We start from the raw sequence: 18,462 nt of genomic DNA, 5'->3' as shown, positions 1-18,462 counted from the left end.
ACATATAGTAGAAGTGCCGTGCTTGCAACCGTTCAACCCTGAGTGGGGTACAGTCATCACATCAGTCGCCAGTGCATACGGACTAGGAGCTGTGTTAACTCAGAAGAAAGGTGACACGGAACATGTGGTAGCTTTTGCCTCGAAAGCCTTATCATCAGCTGAACAAAACTACTCCACCATAGAGAAGGAGATGCTAGCGTGTGCATGGGACGTAGAACATTTCAGAACATATGTGTGGGGCACAAAATTCAAGTTAGTTACCGACCATAAACCCCTCATCCACATTCTCAGCCCAGGCGGCACCAAGGTATCAACGCCCAGATTAGCACGCATAGCAGCCAAACTGCAGGAATACACTTTTGAGGTACAACACATCTCAGGATGGAAGAATTCGCAGGCGGACTGCATGTCAAGATTGCCAGAGGGCAAGGACAATGCCACCACCTTCCTGCAAGAAGAATGCATTGTAGCATCCGTTACAGATCTCAAGGCACCAGACTACCTAGAACTCAGTGAGAAACACTGGATGGAAGAAGATGGAAAGGATCCGACCAGTGCAAGAATCAGAGAGTGGATCAGAAATGGTTGGCCAAATGAAAAGGCAGTTCCAGAAGGTATGAGACCTTATTGGAAAGTGGCAGATGAGATCTCAGAGGCCGACGGAATAATCATGAAAACGGACCAGGTAATCCCGCCCAGGGGTATGAGGAAGACCATTCTCTGCAGAGCCCATGCGGGCCACCTGGGGAACACTATGACACGTTGAAGAGTGAGGGAAGCCTACTGGTGGCCGTCCATGGATCAAGAGATCCGCACCATGATCGAGAGATGCCATGAGTGTCTTAACAGTGACAAGCGCCTAAAGATCAGACAGGCGCCCCTCATCCCCACAGAAGTCCCAGAAGCGGTGTGGTCAAAAGTAGGTCTAGATTTCATAGGACCATTGGAGGCAATGGCGCCCGAACATCGGTACGGCATAGTGCTAGTGGACTACTTATCAAAGTGGGTTGAAGCCGAGTTTGTTCCCAACATCACCACCGCAACAGTAATAGAGGTCCTTACCGCCATTTTCCAGAGGGAAGGGCTCCCCAATGAGTTAGTAACGGACAATGGGGTACAACTGATTTCCAGGGACATGGAACTATTCCTGAAGAAGCACCACATACACCAGAAGAAAGCAGCGCTATATCATCCCCAAGCCAACGGGCTTGTCGAGAGAGCCAACAGGTTTATCAAGGGAGTTATCCAATTAGCGACTGCTTCCGGGATGGACCCGCTCAAAACAACAAAAGAGGTCATAGCGGCTCACAGGCTGACTCCCAACGGGATCACCCAAATCTCCCCGTTTCGCATGTTGAGAGGGAGGAGAACAGCCTCCACGCTAGTGCCACCATAGTTGGCCAAAGTAAGAGAAGACGAAGAAGTAGACATGTCGGAAGTGGTATGGAGAATAGAGAACAGCAAAGCACGCATGAAAATATGGAGTGAGAGAAGAAGAAGGACCAAACAAGGGTCAGATGTTAAAGAAGGAGACTGGATCAAAATACGGCTACCGACGAAGGATCAAATCACGGGCTCACGGTTCAGCAGACCCGTAAAGGTGATTCACCGAGGAACCAACCACGTCCGCATCGAAGATGGGCGCACATGGAACATGGAAAGAGTAGCCTTGTTTGAAAAGAGGCAAGAGAGAGAGAAGACCGTGGAAAGATCTGAAGCCGAAGGAGAAATGGACTATGAGAGAGAGGAAGAACGTGAGCCGGAGACCGATGGCAGAGAAAGGTAAGAAACTGAGTTGGAAGCGGATCCACCAATGGTAGATCGAGAAGATGAGCAGCAGGATGTGCACAGTGAGAAAGGCGATCGGCCACGAAGGGAACACAGAAGACTGGTGAGATACAATGACTATGTATTGCAATGAACTGCCTTTGCATTATCAGGGGGAGGTGTGTAGAGATATCGCAAGACCCGCTGGTCTCGCGAGATCTCGCCCGCGGCCGGAAGTGCCGCCCCCGCGCTCGTACCGTGGATTACGAGGGAGCAGTGGACAGGAGACGGACGCGTCCTGTGTGCTTCTCTCCAGCACAGGCCCCAGAGCCTATGAAGAGACCTAATAACTATGTACTAGCTTAACCACAGTTTAAGGGCCTGTTGCCCATTGACAATCTTTCATTATACTGTTACAGATAAAGACGATGTCTACTGTTAAATAAAAGGACATCAAAGAAGCCAAGACGCCTCCTGTTATCTGTCGAGATAATTATACAACAGAAACCTTTGAGAAATTTGCTGGTATGCCTGCTAGTGGGGAGTGGCAGTGTCAGCACAAGCTATTTGGAACACCTGTAACACCAACGTTACTCACCACGGCTGAATATTCAAAATAACTCTCAGGATATACCATTAGCTGCAGCGGCAGTTGAAGCAAGGCAGTCAGCAGCATATCATGAGTAAACTGAAGTTGGCTTCTCTTCACCATAGCAACTGACAAGGTACACACAATAAGGACAAGGAGAGTATCATCATCATCATCATTGCTTGCATCATTGTTGCTTCTAACTATACTGCTGCCACCACTAACAGCCTTTGACAGATTAGCTGTCAGACCTCAGGCAGAATAGGTAAACACCTTTAATTTTTTCACTACAAGCAGAGCCAGGCAGTATTTTACTTTACTTTACTTTCCCATTTGTACCGCTCATCTGATTACCCGTGGGCTTAAGGGCGCAACATAGAACATAACAGACAGATTGGGGCAGACAGGTATTTGTCAGTAGGCTACACTGGCTGGCGGGCTGAATTTCTTCGTCTAGCAAAATATGAGTGTTTTCAGTTTCTTCTTGAACGTGTCGATTGTGTTTCTCTAAGTGTCCAATGCAAGTTCATTCCAGGCCAGAGGAGTAGCTATACTGAAAGCTCCCTTAAGGGTTCTTTTCGTTTTGCAGTGACGAGTTTTTAGCTGTGCTTTGTTGCTGTTTCTGAGCTGTCTTTGATTCTGCTTCTCAACTATTTCCTCCTTTAAAAATGCTGGAATTAAGCCCAGCAAACATTTATGTGTAATGAGCAACATTCGGAAAGGGAATCTTGCTTTCACTGGAAGCCGGTGTAGATATATGGTTCCTCGATTTTAGATTCTTAATCACCCTGACTGCACGGTTTTGGATGACTTGCATGTGTTTCATCTCAGATTGGCCGATGCCAATTAGACGGCTGCAGCAATAGTCAATTTTTTTGCCTATAATAGCTCTAGCTATCACCTCTGCAATGTCTTGTGTAATTTGGGAAAACGGGGGTGTGAGTGTCCTTTTACTACCTCACACTCACACTGCAGATGCAACCAATAACACCTGCCCAACCAATGCTTCTGCACTGATATAGACAAGAAAGATTTAAAAATCTTTGCAGGTGATGCCCACCATCATGCCAAAACTGGTTTTGTAATTTAGAACTCCTCAAAAGTGAATGGATTTGAGATTTGCTTGGAATGTTTCCAGTAATTGCTATGCAGCCATACATCGGATATTTAGATTTAAGTCAGACATTTTGCATTGCAATCCTCTATAGCTTATCCAAAACAGCATTCATACAAATATCCAGTCCACAGGTCATACACGCTACTTCACCGAGGGTAGGATCTCTTTGAAATGTTGAAAGATTCTACTGATAAATGTACTGGAGTGTCAAAAGCACTAGAAACATCGGAAATAGAGGAACTGGACTCTGGACAGACAACCCCAAAAAACATCATTGATGAAGAGCTACCTAAAACAAAGGGGCCTCATACTGCACCAACATTATATATTATGGTGGATGTCTCTGAGGTCATTAATGGACATAAAAAGGTATTGAAAGCATGCATCTAGCAGCAGACAAGACCGGTAAACCCTTTGCAAAGACCCTTTGAGTTTGCAATAATTTGATTATAGGTGGGGTGTTAGGCGGAAACCAGTGGAGTTCCCTCTGGGACCACTGCAAAAGATTTAGGACTACAGGTGTTTGGCAGTAAACCCACTTGGTAGCAGTCTGTACCACACAGATTCACTTAGTAGCTGTGGCTGAGCAGTCAGACTTCCCTCAAGAAGAGTTAGGCAGTATGTGGAGTATACAATATAGGGGAATCTACACAGTAGAACAAGCAAACACGGAACAAGGCTTCGGTGTAAAGATATAAGGGTATTTATTTATAACAACACATCTATAGAAAACACTATGGCACTAATACGTCAAACAACTTCAATCACAATTACTTTACAAAGAAAAAGATCAATCCCCCTAACAATAGTTCGACAAGTTTAGGTTCACCGGCATCACTTATTTGCAGACAGAGGTGTATGCTTTAACCTAGATGGCACTCTAGTATTCGTTAGGACGGGAGAGAAAAATAAGGCAGGTTATGAAATCAACAATGTACCAATACTTTACGGACAAATGCATGTAAGGCAGGGTCTACTGCAGATCACAAAGTTCAGAGGCCAGGCCCACTCGGAAAGAGGCAAGGCGATATGTCCCAAAAGTGTCTCAGTGGAAATGAGCTTCGAGTCTTTATCGCAAATTGTTACGGAAAGGTTGGACCAGTTCAGAACAGAAAGTTAGTGAATGCTTGGAGGCGACCCAATGGAAAGGCGAAGATTCAGACACCTCACTCTATCCAGCAGAAAGGGAAGCCAGGCGGGTACGGTACCTTGTTTGTGGAGAGTCAACTCCGGCGGGGGCAGTTGTTCCTGGTGGTGGATGCACGTCAGGTCTTTGCCAAGAGTAGAGCTGATCTCGTCGTCGAAGAAAAGTGAAATCCGGTGCACCACCAGGGAAGAGACCAGCCGCGGAGTGCTCCGTCACAAGGCACCACCTTTTGGTCGCGGTACAGGGGTAGTGGCTATCCAGTTGCCGAGGCGCTCTACACGGGCAATTTGACCACTGTTCCTGGAGCGAAGAAAAAGCAAAGGTGACTGGTTGTTCCCACCAGTCAGGGGAAGAGACTCTCCGGCAGGGAGATCTCCTCTGTCGTTGGGAAGTGGTGAGTCGGTTCAGCAGGGCTCCAACGGAGGTGTCGTCGTTGCAGGTCGGCTCAGCTTTACCCTCGTTGGATTCTTAGGTCCTGTGGAGACTTCTGAAGATCCAGTCCCAAAAGCGCTGCTTTTATGCAGAAAACCCCCATTCATTCAGCCTAGCTGTCGATCAAAACACGCTAAGTGGTGAGCGGGGAGGCTCACCACTTGGGCCAATCACACCAGAGTGTGACCGGAGTTGGCAAGGCAACTCGGTCCAGGGTGCCTAAACACCCTCCCACACGTCTGTGGTAACCCAGATAGAATGGCACCACTTTGGAGGGTCTCTGTACCGAAGCCTGCCAAAAGTGGAACAAAGGGCTCAACCTTTGGTTTAGGAGTCACAGAGACGAACACAGACGCCATTTTAAAAACCGAGTTCTGGCAGAAGATACCATACGATAGGCTTATTTAAGATAAGTAGACCGGTGGTATGTTAGAGATTAACGAGAAGAAGTATCAATCTCCAACAATGGGAAGAATCGCATAGGGTTATATTCGGGGTCGAATATAACAAGTAGTTTCCACTGCCACCAGCCAAAACTCGACGAGGGGGGGTGGGACAGTGCCCTCTCGAATAACAGACCCAGGAGTAATCGAATTACCCCTACTAGTACGTCCACAATAGGATGGTTTGTACTAGTTCTGTTAGTAAATTTAGGTCTAGTAAAAGCAATAGTGACTTTACATGCCCGGGGAGACAGTAGTCAGTCCCCGGGTATGGAGTCTATGATGGAGGTCCGCTAGGAATCCCCAGTGCTACGGCACATAGGGTGTAGTGTAACACACATAGAAAAACATATGAGACCCTAGGGAGTAAAAGACCCCATAGCTCATAGAACACATTGACATTCAAAGGAATTACACACATTCATGTCCAAGAGTGGGAGAAAAAGAGTCTCACTCTTGGCAGGATGGAAAAAACAAACTCCAGAAAACCAGCAAAGCTGCTGGGGGACTCACTAGGTTAGGAAATTCAGCCTAAACAGAGAATTCTCCCTAACATGAGGTTTGACCACGTCTCTTCTGGGGTTGATTCCTTCTGCATTATAATATATCTATGCAGGACATTCACAAGCTATACCAGATCAGATTATTCAAGGGCTAATGAGAGACCTGACTTCAATGTCACATAAACATATGTCAGCACAAAGAACGTGGTTTCTATACCGCTTGATAATCAAGCTCTTACATAAAGAATACCACACTCAATATCAGAGAGGTTGAGTGTGCCGTTGATACAACAGGTGTAAAACAAAAGAGGTGATGACAGGAAGGTTTAGCATTAATCTCAACCTCTCGCATTGCTCTGGGCAACCCACCAGACCATAGTTCTTTGTCTGCCAATCCATTACAAAGGGGAATCATATCAATCCAGTGCATAACGGTTAGTACGTGCGTGCAAATGTATGATAACAACCGTTCACCATGTTGGGCTATATGAGGAAATCCCATTGGCAGAATATAATTCTCCTTAATTTTTTTAAGGTAATTTTTTTTATAGAAACAAATGTTGTCTGGGTTGGAATGTATAGAAACAGATCTTTATAACTGGTTTTGCCTATATGGCATGTCAGACAAAAACATCACTCCTGTTCCTGTCACATTAGCTTAACAGCTTTGGCTCTCGGTTGTCTAATCTCAGGGATGTATTATACAGATATATGTTGACACTTCTTCATGTTTCGGACATTATACTGGAGGCACACACATCCCATGCTTCCTCATTCAATGGTGTGAAGAGCGGCATTCATCAGGACTGCTGTTAGGGTGAATTCTCAGAAATGTGCTACTTCCCTACCCTAGAGACCCCAGCTCTTTTGCTGGACTTCAGGACTTTTTCATTTCTAACCTGGAGAAAGTGAGACCTTTTTCCCACTCTCACATGTATTATTCTGTGATTTGGGCTCTGTGTTTCCTTTGACTTTGGAGTCTGACAAACTCCATAGGCATCATCTTTACATTGTGACACACAGCACCTTCAGTGCGGTGGCACAGGGAAGCCTCTTAGATTTCCCAAACCTGCTCTTGGTAAAACTACATTTTCCAAGAGCAGTGAAGTGAAATTGACTTTACTTACATTTTGTAACTTTCTAGACCCAGCACACAGGGTGTTGGAGGGGTTACTTAGCATCCCCTTTCTCTAGTTTCTCATGTAACATTTTTATGTTACCCTTTCTACAATTAATGGCTGGTGGCAGTGGTTTACTTTTTGCTACCATTGTGTGTTTTTACCGTGGGCTGCATTCGCAGCTTGAAAATATGGCACTGTTGGGTATTTTGTGGATATTTGGGGCTTTGCAGTATTTTCTTACCGCCAAAATACCTTTAGCAATAATCACTCTCTATAGTCATATTGGATCACACATAACAATAATACATTGCATTATTTCAGAATTCAGACCTATTTAGATAATGTGCGCAATAATTTGCGTGGTTGGTTTATTTGTGGCCCCAATATCCAACATCCCTTGTTTTTTATCTAGATTGTTCTTGATCACTAGAGAGACCTCAGGCCTACATTTTAGGGATACCACATTTTCAGTGTTAGTTTTGTGTGCCACCATGGGCTATTGTGGTATTTTTGTGGTAATTTCCACTACCTTATATACGGTATGGAACTATGTCCAGAGAGTCTCTCTTCCCGTTGGCTCATGTACCTCCAACAAGCTATGCTACAAACAGTCACTCACAACTGTCCATACTGAATATAATCATGCACACATCTGTTTTAAAATGACAATTGCACTGTTTAAAAATCTACCCACGTTTAAACCTTTTCCCATGCAAAATGAAAGAGAGAAATAATACACACTAGCTATCTGTTTTCAGATATTTTTGTATTATTGAAATTTCCTTTAAACACAGTTTAACCCTTTTTTACAGAAATAAATGAAATGGTACAACATTATTTGTGATAAAATGAACAGAGAACTGCGAGAATATATTCAATTGGTAACATTACATATGCTGATAAGGGACTGGGACTCCCTCGAATACACTGACTGAACAGTTTCGCACACTTTCGCACAGCTCCCACACTTCTGTAATTACCTTATCTGTTCAGCATGAGTTTTCTCCGGCTATTCTCTTTCTGAATTTGGCTCCCTTGAAGATTAACCCCAGTGAAAACAAGCGTCTGTCGTTCTCAAACCGGGGTTATTGCCTGGAATTCGCAGCTTTTGCAGCAGGAATGCTTCAGCCAGGAAACAGGTCCTTCTCCCAGCTCTGCCAGATCTCGATTGATCTCCCCCTCTCCTCAAGCTTCCCCAGCAAAACTCTAATCACAGCCTCTAGCATGATACTTGCTATGACGCTGCTCCAATCAGAATCAATCATGTCATCTCCTCCCTCACTACACAATGGCTCATTTCTACAGTAAAAGTTTGTAACCAACTGATTTCCTGTTCCTTCAAGCGCTTTGCTTCCTGTAGTTATGTGGACAGAGCAGCAGAGAAAAAAAAAAAAAATGAATGTGCTTTTAAAAGTTCACTTTCAGAGAAGGCCTAATTCTGCAGTGGAGACACATTTTTATTAGTGGGTTATGTTAAATGCAGTTTTATTAGTCAGGTTAGTTATTAATAAGGTTAGTTATTAATTTTCAAATGTGTCTCTTGCACCATTTCAGGTGAAAAATAGTGTGCGTTTTTGAATGTGCACATGTGCTTTTAACTGTAAAAATAGATTTGCATCTTATATGTAAAAATCGTTTTTGACTGAATAGCCTGTCTTTACTTATATGTCCATGTTACTCTGGCAACACATATAGCAATGCACCACACCCATGTGGTGGTGCTGCATCAAAAAAAAAATTGCTACCTGTGCAGTAGTGCTGTACTCTGTGCTGTAACATGCCAAATATCCTTACAGCACCCATGGGTGCCCATTTCATTAAAATGGCCCCAGTCAAACGAGGTTTGGTCCCTTTGTTCATTTTGTCTTTGGCGGGATTCACAAATGAAGCCTGCCTCTGGCTCCCGTATGTTCAGCAGGGGCAGACATACCGAGGTGCCGAAACTTCCTGTGCTTAATACCCTTGGTTACAGGAATGCAGCCAAAGGTGATTGGCCGGCTGGCAGTCCTTGCAAGACAGCCACCCTGCTTTGTGATTGACAGCATGGCTGGAATGAATGGGAGAAACCTGCATAAAAGGCAAGGCTTTTTGGCTTGGAAGGCAGAGTCCACCACTGGACGAAGGAATCCAAAGAAGAGTTTGGAAGAGATGCCTGCTGCAACTCCTGGACCGTTGGTTTGCCCAGTGAAGCCCTGCTGCTGTGCTGAATCTCCGAATTCATTTCGACTACAGAAGCCCTGCAAGGACGACTTTTCCCCTTTGGCTTGTGGGACCAATCAACACCAAAGTGAACTTGTTTGGACATACTCTCGGAGCTGCCCGTACTTCCACTGCTGCTGGAACCAAAGTGGCAGGAGGAGGAACACCAAACCGAGTGGATTGCTTTTAAGTCAGACCCAAGCACTAGGAATATCCTCCGGACTTCCCTGAAGCAGGACTGGCCAAGCTTGAGTACCTCAACAGAGTGCTGGATCACAGATGCAAGGAAAGTCTGAAGGTGTCAGAGAATCGCTGTGTTGCTATTTGCTGTAGACACCAGGAGCTGAAACTGTGAAGTGCTGCTGAATGGAAGTTTGCCCATTGCTGCCACCAACCTTTCTGTTGTGTTGTATGAGTTCCCAGGAGTCCTTCCTCTTGTCCCCACGACTGAGGCAAAGGAACAGGATCTACAGAGCCACACAGGAACAGAAGCCAGCTGGAACCATTCCTTCTAACCAAAGGTACTGTAAACCTAAGAGGACTTACCTCTTGTTACTTACTCGTTCTCAGTTGAGACTTTTTCTTGGTTGCTATTGCAGAGTTTCTTAAAGCTTTGCCCCTCACAAGCCTCCCAGCTTCTGGCCCTTCAAGTGAATCTTATTTCTACAAACATTTTTAAAAACATTATGCACGACTTTTACTTACCTGATAAGAAGATGTTCAGCAACCCCTAGACTTTGTGCTGGTGCCTTCCCCCAGGAAAGGGTTAATTTACTTTGCATTGGAAGGTTTAAAAAGTGCTTACCAGTTTATGAATTATTTGTTAACCTTTGTTTTATTCCTCTACTCTATCTTTTACACCTAAACTCATTATTGCTCTAAATGTACCAGTGATAAATCAATGTCCACAGTGTCCTAGCTATTTAAGTCACCTGGGGGTGTAGGAAGTATCCGTGCGCTATCCCCAATGGTCATCATATGATTTAGAGAAACAGAGTGTGTTTTGAAGTATATTATAATTGTTACATGTTTTGCTCCCTACTGAAGAAGGCTTATATAAATGACTGTTAAATAAATTAATAATTGTTTAATCAAGAAACCTTGAGTATTAGTGTTTATTTGAATAACTGTCACTGTGAGACTTTGTGTTACAACATTACTGCTCACATTGACCCCTCTTGGGATAAGCCTGGTTACTCAACCACTCTACCAACCTGTGTAGTACAGATTTATACCAAAGGCTGGATTCCTATTAACAGGAGGTCAGGGTTGCTGTAGTCTCCCAAAGGGTACTGCACACAATCTTGCCTAAGAACTTAATTTTTCTAACCTATGTACATACCATTTACACAATATCTACAACATAAAACGTGTGTCAGAACCTATTTCAAAAGTGAATATTCGAATTATCACATGAATGAAGTGGCCTGAGAACACTAACCTTGATATTACGGCATGAGCTGTAAGAGAAACTCATATATCACGCTATCAGGAGCCGAAATCTTCAGCCGTGACTTACATTGTTCGACCTCAATGTCGACCTAAAGTAATCAGTGTTGACCTGAAGTAATCTGTGTGGTCTTTAATTACCTTGTTCCCCATGGGCTATTTTGCCCTTTAGTAGGTATGTGTCCTGGCCCTTTGGCTGTTCTTGTTGTGTATAATTTTCAACAGCTACTTAAAGGTCTTTATACATCACAGTTCATTACTAATGTGCCTATATATGAGACACATTTCTTAGTAGTATATCTATCGCTAGATTGATACCGATTCAGGCCTGTTCCAAGAATGGGGTGCTTCACCTTATTTAAAGCGAACGGGTGGGTCTCCATAACCCACTCTCATTTTAGGTTCCAACGTTCAAGATGCTTGGAGTGACTGAGAGACAACATCCCCCAGTCTTTCTTCGATCGCCGTAATGGAACGGCGCAGTCATAGATTCTTTTATATGTCTGTCTTATAATGGACGTACACCACGCCGGAGGTGTGGTGGCTCCACACAGCATACAAACCTGATAGTAAGATTGATATTGTAAGACAGCATCACATTGAGTGCCATCTTAAAATGGTGACAGTGTGTGTTACAATATATACTTAGCCAAGCTCAAAGCCCCTTCCAAACTAAAATGACGCATCAAATGCAATGAATCCAGAAATAAATTTACAAAAAGGGGGGGGGGTGAAGAACCAGTCCTCTGCATTTACATTGTAATTACAAAAACAGTTAGTTACAGAGGCGCAAAACTTAAGGTTATAAGTAAAGACCACGCCACGCTTGTATTTAGGCCATTCTTCACAGTATCTAAATGGTGGATGCATTTTTGTTCAATCTTTCTTAGTGTCCTACCTCTATCTCTCCCCACTTATGATGAACTTTAACCATTTGGATTACAAACCATAGAATATCACTTGGTTTGTGATTCATTATCACATAGTGTTGTACTAATGAGATTTCGGGCAGCTTGTTTTCAGTCACAGCTGGAAACCTTTGTTTGAAGAAATCCTCAGTTATAGAACAGTTTATCTTTATTTGCAGGAATTTCCCATATGAGATATTTTCCTACAGACCCTTTGGTTTAACACTTGTAAAATGTAATAAGGTATTTCTATCTGTTGACTTCCTATACATTGAGGTTTCTATGCCTCCATTTTCATTCTTTATCAACCTGAGTCCAGAAATGGTATGGATATTTCATCAAAAGTGATGGTGTAGCTGAGATTCACATCTTGCCCATTCCACCATACATAAAAAGATCCAAGTTCCTGTGTGGTAACTTTCCAGATCATTGATATATCATTGTTGAACCTATGCCATAATATTTAAATGGGTTTGTTTCTGGGTAGATATGGTTTTATTCAAAACTCTCCACATACATGTTAGCAATGTCTGAGGGGAAAGTCGCACCCATACTCGTGACTTGAATTTGTTTAAACAATTGATTTAAAAAAAAAATGTTTTCAATTAATGCTAATTGTGTGAATTCTAAATTAAGTCAGTGGTGTAAGGAACTTATGGTGGTGTTAGGCAGAATTATATGCAGTACCCTTTGGGAACACCACACACAATTAAGACTCCAAGTGACAGTACAAATTCACCTTTGGTACAAGCCTGTACTACACAGTAAAGGTGGTAGCGATGGCTCAGCAGCCAGACTTATCTCAAGAGTAAAGTGACCAGTATCAGTAGTTACACAAAGGACAGCAATTACTATGATTCCAACAAACACGGACTCAATGTTTCTGAGTAAAAGAATATACATTTATTTACACATCAGTTGTGCAACATCTCATTAAAGTAAAGCAGTTGAAAAATCACACTCTTCATACACCACACGGCTCACAATAGATGAAGAATGAGCAAAGTGGCACTCCAAAAATTTGAAAGGGAGGGAAAGACAAAGTTAGATACAAATTGAGCAGTACCAACAGGTAAGTAAGAAGGGCAATCTAGAAAGAAGAACTGCAATGATGGAATCAAATCAAAAAGGCTTAGGGCCAAAGTCAATAGGACAAACGTCTTTTGCTCAAGATCACACAGTTCAGGGGAGTTTGCGGTTAAGTCTTTGCTAAGAGTTCCGGGCGAAGTTGGTTGGCAGAAAAGTTAGTTCAAAGAGTAGAGAAGGACAAGCCCTCGAATTGGCAAAAGGTTTCACACACCTTCACCACGGCTGGACGAAACGAACAACCGGATTTGCACACTACCTTTAAATGGAGAAAAATCTGTAGTTGACGCGGACGTTCCTGGCAGGTCCTGCAGGCTCACGGTTCTTGAAGCGACTGTCGGACTGACATGAAGTAGGAAGACTGGAGGGTCCTGCACTGCCCAGGGAAGAAACCAGCAGCAGAGCAAATCAATGAATAAAAGGTGCACTCCTTAAAACCCAAGTAGGGTCCGATCTTCCTGGCTATCTGGTTCACTGTAGCTCTGTACAGCAAATTCAACCAGAGGAGGGAGTCCTGGCTTGCAGTTTGGGCGAGCTGGTTGGTCCCACCAGCTCAGGGGAAGAAGAATCCTGGTAGATCTTCGCTGTCATTGAAGTCTGAAGATTCGGACCTGCAGCAGGGCTTCACCGGGTGGTTCAGTCATTGTAGGGGTCCTTGTCTGTCAGCTCCTCATCGGTTCTTTCATTCCAGTGGCGACTCTGCCTTTCCAGACCCAGAGACCTGCTTTTTATGCAGTTTTCCCCATTCACACAGCCTGGCTGTCAATCACACAGTAGGGTGGCTGTCCTGGTGGGACAGACACTTAGTCAATCAAACAGATCTTCAGGCGCCTTAGGAGGGCTTCTGCAGAGAAGCCTGCAAAAAGATGGTGAACAAAGGAACCAAACCTGGTTTGGTGTGCGGAGTAAAACAAGAAAGACATTTTCAAAAAGAAATGGCGAATAAACCCATCCAGAACCATATAAAAACATATATGGTCCAACAAGTTTAAGTTTGAGGCTACCAAGATAGCCTAAAACAATACCAAGGTTATTTAAGATAACTGCGGTAGGAAAACTAGGGTAGTTATCACTGCCACCAGCTAGGTCTTGATGAAAAGGTGTTTGAAACAATGCTCCAAGAGAAACAGAGAAAAAGGGATAATTATTAACCCTTTCCAGTACTCTATGTAAGATAGTTTGTACTGGGTCTATGCATTTTTAGAGAGACTAATAAAGTCAATGGCAACTTTACATGTTCTAGGAGACAGTAGTGAGTCCCAGAAAATGGAGTCTGAGTGGGAAGTCTAAAAGACAACCATGTGTCACTGCACTGAAGGTGCTGTGTAACACACAGTAAAACGATGATGCCTCTGGAGTAGGTGAGGCTCCACAGCCTATGAACATAAGAATGGTAAACACACACAGCAAAACACATGTAAGAGTGGAAAAAAGGATCACACTCTTACCAGGTGCAAAAATGAAATCCTAGAAATCCAGCAAAGCTGCTGAGAGACTCAGTAGGTAAGGGAAATAAGCCATTCTGGAGAATTCTCCCTAACACCCCCCCCCACCCCAGACTAAGGGATAGGTGGATTTAATCCACTCCTGGATGAATCTTAAACGTTAAAAACATCCTAGAGAGACCATCAGCATTTTGGTGGTGACATCCTGCTCTGTGCTCAATGGTGAAATCAAACCATTGCAGGGAGATTGACCATCTCAGAAGTTTTGGATTTTCCCCTTTCATTTGCATTAACCATCTCAAGGGTTGGTGGCCTGTTTGAATCACAAAAGTAGATCCATACAAGTATGGTCTAAACTTCTTCAGAGACCACACCATGGCAAAGCATTCACGCTCTCTGGTTGCCCACCTTGCTTCTGGTTCCTTCAGCTTCATACTGATGAACCAAATGGGGTGCTCCCTACCTTTCTCATCCAGTTGCCTAAGGACTGCACTCATACCTGTATTGGAGGCATCTGTCTGCACAATGAAGGGTTAGTGCTAATCAGGACCTCTTAGGACTGGCACTTGACAAAGGGCTTTCTTCAGGTTTTCAAAGGCTTGAGTGCACTCCTCATTCCATCTAACCTTTTTAGGGACTTTTGGAGAGGAGATCAGATTCAAGGCAAAAACTATGGTCCCATAGTTCTCTATGAGATTCCTGTAGTACCCAGTGAGACCTAGGAAAGCTCTCACTTGGGTTTGAGTAGTAGGGGTGGCCCAGTTTTGTACAGCTTGCACTTTGCTAGGCAATGGCCTTATTTCACCTCCTCCTACCTCATGACCAAGGTAGACAACTTTGCTCTGATCAATTTGACATTTGCTTCCCTTTATGGTCAGATGGTCCTGCTCAAGAGTCTGCAAAACATATCCTAAGTGATAAGTATGTTCTTGCCATCTAGGGCTGAACACTGCAATGTCATCCAGGTATGCCATGCAGAAGTCCTCCATCCCAGTCAGAACTTGATTGGCCATCCTTTGGAATGTAGCAGGTGCATTCTTTAATCCAAAAGGCATAACCTTGAACTGGTAGAGGCCTTCTGGGGTTGAAGATGCAGTTTTCTCCTTGGCATGGTCTGTCAGGGTTATTTGCCAATAGCCTGACGTCAGATCAAATGTACTGAGGTACTTGGCCGAACCAAGTCTATCCACCAGTTTATCTGTTCTTGGCAAAGGATGGGCATCAGTCTTAGTGACTGCATTTAGAGCTCTAGAGTCCACACAGAATCTCAACTCCTTGGATCCTGCCTTTGGTACTAGAATAACTGGACTAGACTATGGACTTGTAGAGGGCTCAATAACCCTGAGATCAAGCATCTTGTTGACCTTTCCTTTGATGTGGGATCTCATGTGTTCTGACATTCTGTAACCTCTGCTTTTCACAGGTAAACAGTCACCAGTGAGGATATCATGCTGGCCCCAAGGGGGTCAAGCCTGGTGAAAGTGAAAACAGGGAGGCAAACTGATTTAACAGAACTTTGCACTCCTCCTGTTGTTCAGATATCAGTTGAGAAGAAAGATTGATTCCTTCTATTTTCTCATCCACAGGTTGGCCTCTGAGGAGGTCAGGGAGAGGTCCACTCTCCTCCTCTTCTTGAGCTGAAGCTAGTATCAAAGCTCCCACTTCTGGTCTCAAGACATATGCCTTCAAACGGTTGGTGTGAAAGACTCTGGGAGCCTCCTTGGGTCTGCCTAAGCCCACCAAATAGTTCACCTCTCCAAGTTTGCCCACAAACTTGAAGGGTCCTATCCATTTGTCCTGCAAGGCCCTCTGCCTTGTTGGCACCATAACTAATACAAGCTAGTCTTGAGTAAACTCAACCATGCTGGCCTTCTGGTCATGCCAATGTTTGACCAGAGCCTGACCTGCTTTTAAGTTATCACTAGCTTCTGCCATCATGTGTGATATTCTCCTCTGGAGACCTATCACATAGTCAGTCACTCTGACTGGTTTGGGGGAAGGAGCACTCTCCAACCCCTCCTTAATCAGGGCCAATGGACCTCTGACTGGATAGCCATAGAGAAGTTCAAAGGGACTGTAACCAACTCCCTCCTGAGGGACTTCTCTAAGCAAAGAGAAGGCATGGCAGTAGAAGGTCCCACTTTCTTTTAAGGGGTTCCTCTAAAGCACCCATCATGCTCTCCATAGTACGATTAAACCTCTCTACCAGTCCATTTGTTTGTGGATGGTAGGCTGTAGAGAACTTGTATATGACACCACAGTTTTTCCACATGGCTTGCATGCAGTAGGACATAAAATTGGATCCCCTTTCGGATATCACTTCCTTAGGAAACCCTACTCTGGTAAAAATACCAAGTAGAGCCTTAGCCACAGCCTAAGCCATAACAGTTCTCATATGTATGGCTTCTGTGTATCTCGTAGCATGGTCTACTACAACCAGGATAAACCTGTTCCCTGAATATGTGGGAGGGTCAAGAGAACCAACAATGTTGATGCCCACCCTCTCAAAAGGAACTCCCACCATGGAGAGGCACCAGGGGTGCCACATTCTTGGCTCCACTCTTGCCAGAGGTTTGGCAAGTGTGACAGCTTCTACAGAATTTGTCAACTTCTGAACCCATTTTAGGCCAGTAGAAGTATGAGGAGATCCTTTCCTTGGTCTTTTTGAAACTCAAATGACGAGCCAAAGGTATCTCATGGGCCAACTGTAGGAACTGAGGTCTGTTGGAAAGAGGCACTACAATTCTTTTGTAGTCCCCAGGGATAGACTCAGTTGGTTCACTTTAGAAGAGGCCATCTTCCCAGCTTAACCCGTGCTTTCCAACGTCTTGCCCATCAAGTTGGTTAGCAGCCTGTTGTCGAAGACCTTCGAGAGTAGGACACTCTCTTTGTCCTCTGCTGAAGTCTGCCCTGTTGGGTCTACCTTCTGCCAGTAAAGACTGCAGCTCATGATGGTAAACAGGGTCAAGATCCCCAACCAAAACAGTGTCTTCTTCCAGATCTGACTCTTCAGAAACTGGCTCAACCACACAAGGTTATACCTCACACTCTGCCTCAGCAGGTGGAGGGATCGCAGGTGTGATCTTGGACAATCTTAGGAATGTCCTTGTTGGTAGCACAGGGGTGCTGTCTGACTTTTTCCTTGAGGCCTTGGGTTTCCCCTTTGCCTCTTTCTTTCCAGAAACAGAATTGAGCAACTCCTGTGGAGTGGGAGTGATAGTTTCCTCTATCAACTGCTCTGGAGAGCCTATCAAGGTCCACTCTCTTGAAGGCCTAGTGAGCTACTGTCTCCTCTAACTGGAAGGCCTGAGGGTGCTGGTCACAACTCCAAGATTTTTCAGGTCATTACCCAACATGACTCTCCCAGGCACTCCACTCTGCACACTAACAAGTATTTTGACAGTCATATCAGTACAGTGGATGAGAGCTGGTAACTGGGGAAGCATTTGCACAGGGTCTCCAGCTAACTTGGTGAGGAATTTGGGTGCCTTAGCAACATCCTCAACCTTGAAAAATTATTCATCCACCACAGGTATGCTGGCTCCAGTGTCTCTGATGGCAGGAGTCTCCTGGCCATTCACAAGAACACCATCTTTATAATACTCTTTAGTATTATCTGGGATGGAATTATAGAAATCTAAATTCTGTTGTTCCCACAAGCCCAGGGACACTAAAGAAACACTAGCTGAGACTCTCATGGGTTCATCAGTCAGTAGGTGAACGTTTCCACTTGCCATAGGTACTTCTTCCTCTGGGGAGAAGGCTAAGGAGACAGTGTGGACCCCTGAAGGTTTACCCTTACATCTGGGATCCCCTTTCACATAGTCAGTTGACCCACAAACATAACATTTCCCAAATGTCTTGATGAATGGGGGTTTGTTCTGACCTCTACCTGGTTTGGGTCCAGATGCTGCACTACCCTGATTTGGTTTCCCTTGTGGTTTACTCTTATGTTGCTGTTTGTGACCCTCTTTTGGATTGGAGGTATTAGAATGTCCTTGTTATCTTTCTTTGGCTGGTTTCCCTCATCCTTCTTCTGAGTTGCCCCAGAATCCCTGTGAGTAGCCCTGTTGGCAACCCACAAGTCAGCAGCCTTATCTAACTTCTTTGGATCTTTCTCCTTAGAATTAGCCAAGTGCTGTCTGAGCTCAGGAGAGCAGGCATCATAAATTGACTCCAACATAACAAGATTTCTCATACCTTCATAAGTGTTTCATAAATGTTTACTCTGTAACCCTTAACCCAACCATCTATGT

The sequence above is a fragment of the Ambystoma mexicanum genome, chromosome 6q (assembly GCF_040938575.1).
Source record: "Ambystoma mexicanum isolate Mex_15411 chromosome 6q, UKY_AmexF1_1, whole genome shotgun sequence".
NCBI lineage: Eukaryota > Metazoa > Chordata > Amphibia > Caudata > Ambystomatidae > Ambystoma > Ambystoma mexicanum.
Note: the sequence above shows the minus strand (reverse complement) of the source record.